This window comes from Solanum pennellii, chromosome 8, assembly GCF_001406875.1.
Source record: "Solanum pennellii chromosome 8, SPENNV200".
NCBI lineage: Eukaryota > Viridiplantae > Streptophyta > Magnoliopsida > Solanales > Solanaceae > Solanum > Solanum pennellii.
Window position 1 is genome coordinate 20,744,554 of NC_028644.1, and position 7,541 is coordinate 20,752,094.

The window sequence follows — 7,541 nt, forward strand, 5'->3', positions numbered from 1 at the left end:
GACGGTCCGTCGTGCCCACGACGGTTCGTCCTGCAGGTCCGTCGCCAAGTTCAGAGAGTCGATTTTAGTACCCAAATTTCAGAAGTCTATGTCTTTTGGAACGAGACCCCCTCGACGGCCCGTCGTTCCCATGACGGTCCGTCGTGGGTTCCGTCGACTCACACAGTTTTTCCAGAAAAAAAATCTGCTGCTCTAAACGACTAAACAGGTAGTTACAATTTAGCATGGTCTTGTCCTAGTATTTCTAGTCTAGTCAATAGGCTTATTTCAGACATAGTTTATGCTTAGTGCTGAGTTAGTAACTTCTTTGCATTAAACTCATCAGTTATCATATATTTTAGTTTTAGCATATGGGTATTCCCCATCTTTTTACTATAAATTATGATTTAGCTTCCACATCAGTTTATTATCTTTAGTATGCTCATGATCATGCCAGCAGGATTAGCATGGGATCACTTGTTGTTCTAGGTTCTGTGTCCGCGTCGCGGGGGTAGCTCGGGGAGTCAAAGATTGAGGATGCCATGTAATGTGGAACTATGGGACTCGAATACATCTCCTAGTTCTTGAACTATGTTGCCACCATAGGATACTAGCTAGTGGATTCACTTAGAAAGCTACATCATGTTTGGTTCTACTTTTGCTTGTAGGCCACCTTCTTTCGATGTGGGGTTTTATGACACCGGATTCCATGTTTAGCTCACATGATATATGTAGGTTAAGGAGAATGTTACCTCATGTAGAATTAAATACAAGTAAATGAAAGTTTACTAGGGAGACTTGAGGAGTCTATTTAGTAAAGGTAGGGGTATGGAACTCTACCAAGACGTTGCACAAGCTGAATCTAATGGAAGTCCTAGGAGATTATTCTTATTTTATATGATTACATGAAAGGTATATATTTATGATACATGGTGTTACTCTTATATGATGTTGGTCATTATGATGAATATGTTATTGGGTTATATTGCAATATGAAGTGATGACTAATTATGTTACAAGTTATATGAAGCAAAGCTTTACCTATGGTCTCCTATCTTATCTACATGGTTATTTGGGGTTATGGGGCTTCACATGACCATTGCACTTGTAGGTTAGGGATGGGATCATTGGTAAGTGTTTTATATTTTATGTTATGTGATCTATTGAATATGAAAAGTTAACATGACTATGATAATATGTCTTTAATTATAATCATGCTTTATGTTGATGGAATTCTTGACTTGTATATGTTCTATGGTATGTGCATTAAAGACGTTCACATGACTTAACACATTTTCTAAAGATATGATAAATGATCCCTTTTCATGCATGTCCTTATGTGTTATGTGTATATACCCATACTTAGTACAGGTGGCATACTAACCCCATTACTTTATATTACTACAACTGTAGGTTTCGGCCATTGAAGTTTAGGGAGGTCGATTTGAAGTAGCTTGGAACTCTTTCTCCAAGTCATGGTAGGTCCTCATGTTTGGGACGCTATAATTTATTTTCCATCCTATGAAGACTTTAGTAGATATTAGGGATATCCTATTTCCATCACGTTTCTTTGGATTCTTTTGTATTAAGGCTTATATGGCATAGTCACGATGTATTGGCTAAGTCCAGATTTGCACTCTTTAAACGGTTTTATATATGTGAGACAATTTCTATGAATATCGTATGGTTTATGAATGATAAGTATGAAGTCTAATTATACTTCAAGTAGAATGTAAAAGTTTTAATTTTCCGCAATTGTTACTGATCAATGTTATGAAGAATGTTAAGGGCTTGTAGGAGTCCTCTGAGAGGACGACAACGCCGGTCTCATCTTGGGTATGCGCTCCGGGTGTGAAAAACATGGTATCAGAGCATCATTTTAAATATCCTAATGATCAATTTCGCACTAAACCACATTACCTAGTGTCTTGTTCATAGTTGTGAAGCGCGTCAAAATTATGGATGCGAGGCGATGTGATGATTAGGAAACTTCTCTTTTCTTGATACACCTATACCGTGACTTTAGAGTTTTTACACTATGTGTCGTTTAGCATCTAATCCCTTTCTTGTGGTTATAGGCGATGAACACAAGAAGGACAGTCAGGAGAAAAGTAGGAGAAGAGATTTCAAATGTGCGAGCTACTCCCCAAGGCAATTTAAATGCTCGTGAAGTGCGAACTGCTACAAATGATCAAGTTCCGGTTAATCCTCCAGCTATCATGGATGGTGAGGTTAAGGCAGCTCTGTTCCAAATGGCCGACGCCATTACAACCCAAGCTCAATCAATTATGGCTCAAGCTAACAGGGAGGTTGTTGCTCGAGAACACTAAAATGCTAACACTATGGCGAGCCATTTGAGAAATTTTACAAGAATGAATCCTCCCATGTACTTTGGATCAAAAGTTGATGAAGACACCCATGATTTCCATGAGGAGGTCTAAAAGATCTTGTTTGCTATGGGGTAAGTACTGCTTAGAAGGCTGAGGAAACTGCATATCAACTTAAGGACATGGCTCAGACAGGGTATAACAAGTGGAACGGTAATAGGACTTTATGAGATGGTCCCGTGACATGGAAGATCATCAAGAAGGAAGGATAACTAATCAAGAGTTTATAGTCCCGGTAAGTCTTAACTCTTTATGATTGTTGTTTTTATGATATAAAATAAGTTTATATGGTTTTATAGTACATATGATCATTTCATCTTAATGAAATGCTCAAAGAATGATTTTTTGAAAAAATTCAGTTCACTGTGAAAATTTTGCATTTTGAAAAAAAATTGTCTTGCCTTAACTGAAGTTCCAATGTGTGCAAAATCGTCGTATATTAGAAGTTTAAATGTTGGAGAAGGTATTTCCTCCATAAAACAAGGTTAAGGGTGATATTTGAAATTTGTCAATTTGTTGCAAAAGTTGCATGATTGCTAAGTGTTTGAAAGTGTGAAATGATGCTCCTTGCTAGTTGATGCTTTGATTTTGAGTGTTTGATACTTTATTGTAATACTTTATGAGATTCTATGTGAGTCCTTGTTGTACTTAAAGTTTTAGTGTAATTCGAGGACGAATGTTATTCTATGTGGGGGAGAATGTAATGCCCCAAAATGAATTAAGGTGAACTAGAGCCTCGTGAATGTTTATTTAGTTAATTCTATTTTTAAATAAGTTAATTTAGTGTTCTTAGGCGGTGTGTAAATTTTGGTTAAGTTTGTAGGTCAAACGTCCAAGAACGTCCGGGACATTCGTAAGGTGTGCCTTAGAAAGTACTTGTGTGTCTTCATGTGTTTGAGTGAGTTATACGTGCTCGTTATTATTGAAATTGATATGGAATGTTACTTAGACCTAGAATACTTAGTTTATGGGTTTAACGTCTGGGTACGACTCAATCTAGGATCCACAAGGGACCCTAGAAGAGGACCCCAACACTTGGACAAAAAAACTACCGAAAAACAATGTCTATCGACGAGCCAATCGATGGCCAGTCGACCAGGTGACGGATCATGGAACTGATCCATAATTTTGAAATGGATAGATGCAGGTTTGGGAGTTTCAGAAACCACCAACGAAAGTCCATTGACGGGGCGGTTGTTGACAAACTTCCCGTCATTTTTTAGTCGTTGATTCTGCTTGCAAAAGCTATCTCTCCTGCTGCCAGCTTGGGGTGTTTTGTGCAAATTCACCCCAAGTATTTTATAACCATAGGTCAATATTTTTAGTATTTTTAAGTTATATTAAATTAATTTTAAGTTCTAGACCTAGACAAGACCCTCACTTCAAAAATTCAAACTCCCTCTCTAAAGAAAACTCTCTCAAAGTCACCATTACAGCTAAGACTCAAGGAGGGAAAGAAGGGCTGGTTTGGACGTGTTAATTAACCAAACTTAGTGGGTTTCCTTCTCTTTAAGTTATGTTATACATCCTTGAATCCTATTCCATTGAAGGAGTCATTTCAAAAAGATATCAAAAAGGGTTTCGAACTCTATTTTCTTCTATCTTTGATTTTAAGCATGGTCCTCTTGTAAGAATGTTTTTATGATTCAAATGTGTTTATTCAAGAATCAATTGATTATTTTAATTTCAAAACCCCAATGAACTCATGTTTATGCGTATTTCAAACTTTTAGCTTTAGAAATGGGTTAAATGGATATGTTTGTGTAGGGTTTGAACCTTAGTTTTCTTGTGTTGTTATTTTTGTTAGCTACTGCCCTAAGGGACTCATTATGTTGAAATTTTCAGAAAATTATTATAGGTGCTTATGTATAAATTATGTGGTGAGTTTCTTATATTGTGTAATTCTTATGATAAATTGCTCTTTAGTGGTATGGTCCACCTTTTTTATGGCGGTGTTTACTTTATGAACTTTAAATTACATAGTATGTATTGTGAGTGTGACTTTGAAGGCCTAAAATGTGAAGTGAAGTGATATTGAAGATAGGTCTTGTATTGTGTTTTGTGAAGTTTGAATTGCATCTTTGGCTTAAATTATGCGTAAATGAAGTATATGATCTTGTGAAGCATGTAAAGTGTGTGAATTGAGGAAAGTAAATCTAAAGAATGTATAGAAGTTAATGTGAATGAAATTATGTTTGTTTGCAAGGTGTGGTTACATGTACACACACACACATAAATGAATGTATGAAGCTATGTTGATTAACTAGAGGAGTTTTGAGGTGGACACTCTTCGTGAGTTGAGATCAAGTGTTTAGTAGCAACCTCACTACATCCTAAGATCTTTCTATGATACGTCGGAGGATGAATACCCTTTGTGAGTTGAGATTTGGTATTCACTAGTTATCCTTAACCTATAGTTTGTAATTTTAATAATCCGTAGGGAGTTACGCCTAACACAGAGAGGATATAAAGAAGGGGTGATTACACTTAGTGACTTCAGATGTTGTATTCTTATGTACCTCTTGAGATGAGTACTCTTCGTTAGTAGAGAAAGATTTACTTTGTAGAAATCTCGTTATCCCTTAACTATGTGCCCACATAGGTGTAGCTATTGGGAAAGACATGTAAAAGTAAAAAGTATGACCTTATACTCTAGGCAAATTAGGATTCCTCATACAATAGGGGTTAATATCCGGATTCCATGTCTAGCTCTTATGGTCTATGTCGGTTAAGATAAACCCCACAAAAGAATTGAATGAACTAAGTCTCCTAAAAGAACGTGCTACTTAGGTTAGGTGGTGGTATGGGACGCAATCTATTGATGTACCAGACCCACCAGCTTGCTGATCGCCAGCGCTTTGCGCCTCAGGTTTTCTTCACCTACCACTCTTGTACTTCAATTTTTTTTATGCATTGGGGACAATTGCATATCTTTTTGTTGATGGTGGGGTAATTCAAAAGTGAGTGCTAGGGTGAAGTCTGAGTAGCCCAATTCACGATCCTCTTTTGGGTTTTTCTTGCCTGTGTTCTTTTTTCCCCAAAAGACTGATTACTTTTATTGTTGAACCGGCATGTTATATCTTGTGTACATAGTATAATTTTGAAGAATGATGGCTAAAACAAATATGATATCGTGATATGAAAATGATGCATGACTAGGCATAGTAATTTATAATTGTGTCGCTCTAAACATGACATAGAGATACACGACTGCATGACCTTGAATCTAAGACTAGAACTAGGTGTCTAATAATCTTGGAATGTAATGAATGTCAAAAAAGTGTGAGGAAAATTCGAAGGATCCACCAATGAGACTAAGCTAGAACTTGCCTGGTTATTCTTGCTAAAAGTAAGCCAAAATGAACAATTAGGAAAGGATCATAGGCCTTTGTTCGAAATAATCAATCTTGAGCCAAAAAAAAAAGAAGTTAATCCCGTATTGATCCAAATGATTTGACCCCAACTGATCTTCTCTGGTAACAATGTGTTGGCCCTAGTCCCTCCTTGGACATGTGCATCTAAGTTTATGCCAAAAGCATAAGTTGAGGGTGGCCAATGCAGAAAACAACCTTGTCGTGGCCCTGACCTAACCGTGGGTATTATGAACCTTGACTCATGGCAAAGTCATGAGTTGAGGGTGACTATTATAAGGAATACTCCGGAAAGTGGGGTTGAAAGAATGAAGAGAAAGAAAGAACAAAACAAAAGTGACTAAAAAAAAAGTCACTTACATATAAGGATAAAAAATAGAAAACAGCAAGATAAAAAGAAAATTGAGAAAATGGGGGAAATAAAACAATAAAAAGGTGGTACGTGTAGGCGATATGTAAAGGAGGGCAACAAGTCACTAAAGTTTACCTAAATATACTCTACCTGACCTTGAGGCTATGTTACAAGCTAGGAAAGTCCTATCGTGATCCTAAGAGTTGTATGGCGAACATAAAGCATTGAAAATAAGGGCATGCTTTTGGCAATATGTATGAATGAGTTGTGAATTTGTTCTGAGAGTGAGTGTTTAAAAGTAAGCCTTATAATGAAACTGACATCATTGTGTTAAAAATGAGGATGTTTTTTTGATGTGAGGACACTAGTTGCAATACCGGTAATATTAGCACCTCGGTGAAAAATTAAAGAGGATAGGTGTCAGTGTGTGGTGAGTCTGTGTCATTGTCTGGTTCCACATAATTCAATCCTAATAGTGATAACCTGCACCAACATGATGAGAATGATCGAGATTGATAGCCAAATGATTGCGAAAGAAAAATATGGATACTCTTCTACAAAGATTTTGTAGTGAGTCATAGTGCGTCGCTTAAGGACAAAAAAAGAATTTAAGTTGAGGGTGTTGATGTACCATTGTTTCACAATATTTTTAGTTTTTTTTCCTTAAGTTTAGTGTGTGTCCAAAAGCCTTTTTGTATTGTTTTTTATGTAAGTTTCTCCTTATTTGCAGGAAATTTGTCCAAAGATGAACGCGAATGTTTTTGAGCGAGAAATGCAGAAGAGACCACCTACGGAGGTTATGACTGTCTGTCGAGTATGTGACGGTCCGTAGGTTGCATCGTAGTGAGGAGAGAAGCTGCTGAAGGAAGATGGGGAAGTCTTACCTAGTGTGAGTTACGGAAGTCCATGACGGACCGTCAGAGCCACGACGGTCCGTCCTGCTGGTTCGTCATAATGATCAGAGAGTAGTCCAAGTACCCAAATTCAGAGAAGTTAAAGTATTATGGAACGGTGACCCTCGACGTACCGTCGTGCTTGGAACGGTCCGTCATACCTGTTCATTGAGGGTAATGAAGAATGCAGCAGAAGAATTTGTGAAGTATGGGACGACGGAGGCCATGACGGCCTGTCGTTACCACTACGGTAATTAGAAATCTTCTTTTATTAGGTTTTTGTGTTTATTAAAAATAGTTCGAAAAACCTCATTTTTGGGGTTAGACTGTTAGACTTTTTGGGAGTTAGACTTTTGGTTAGACTTTTCGATAATTTTTAGTTCTCTTTTTCAAGTATTGAAGAATTAATTTCAGGAATTGATACACTTTTTCTAGAATTGATTGTTGGTGTTTTTGTTGATTAATCAAGTGATTTTCTAGATTTTATTCTTTCCCACTAAAGGAAGTGCATGAATTCTTATATTGAATCTATGACTAGTTTGATTATGACCATGGGTAA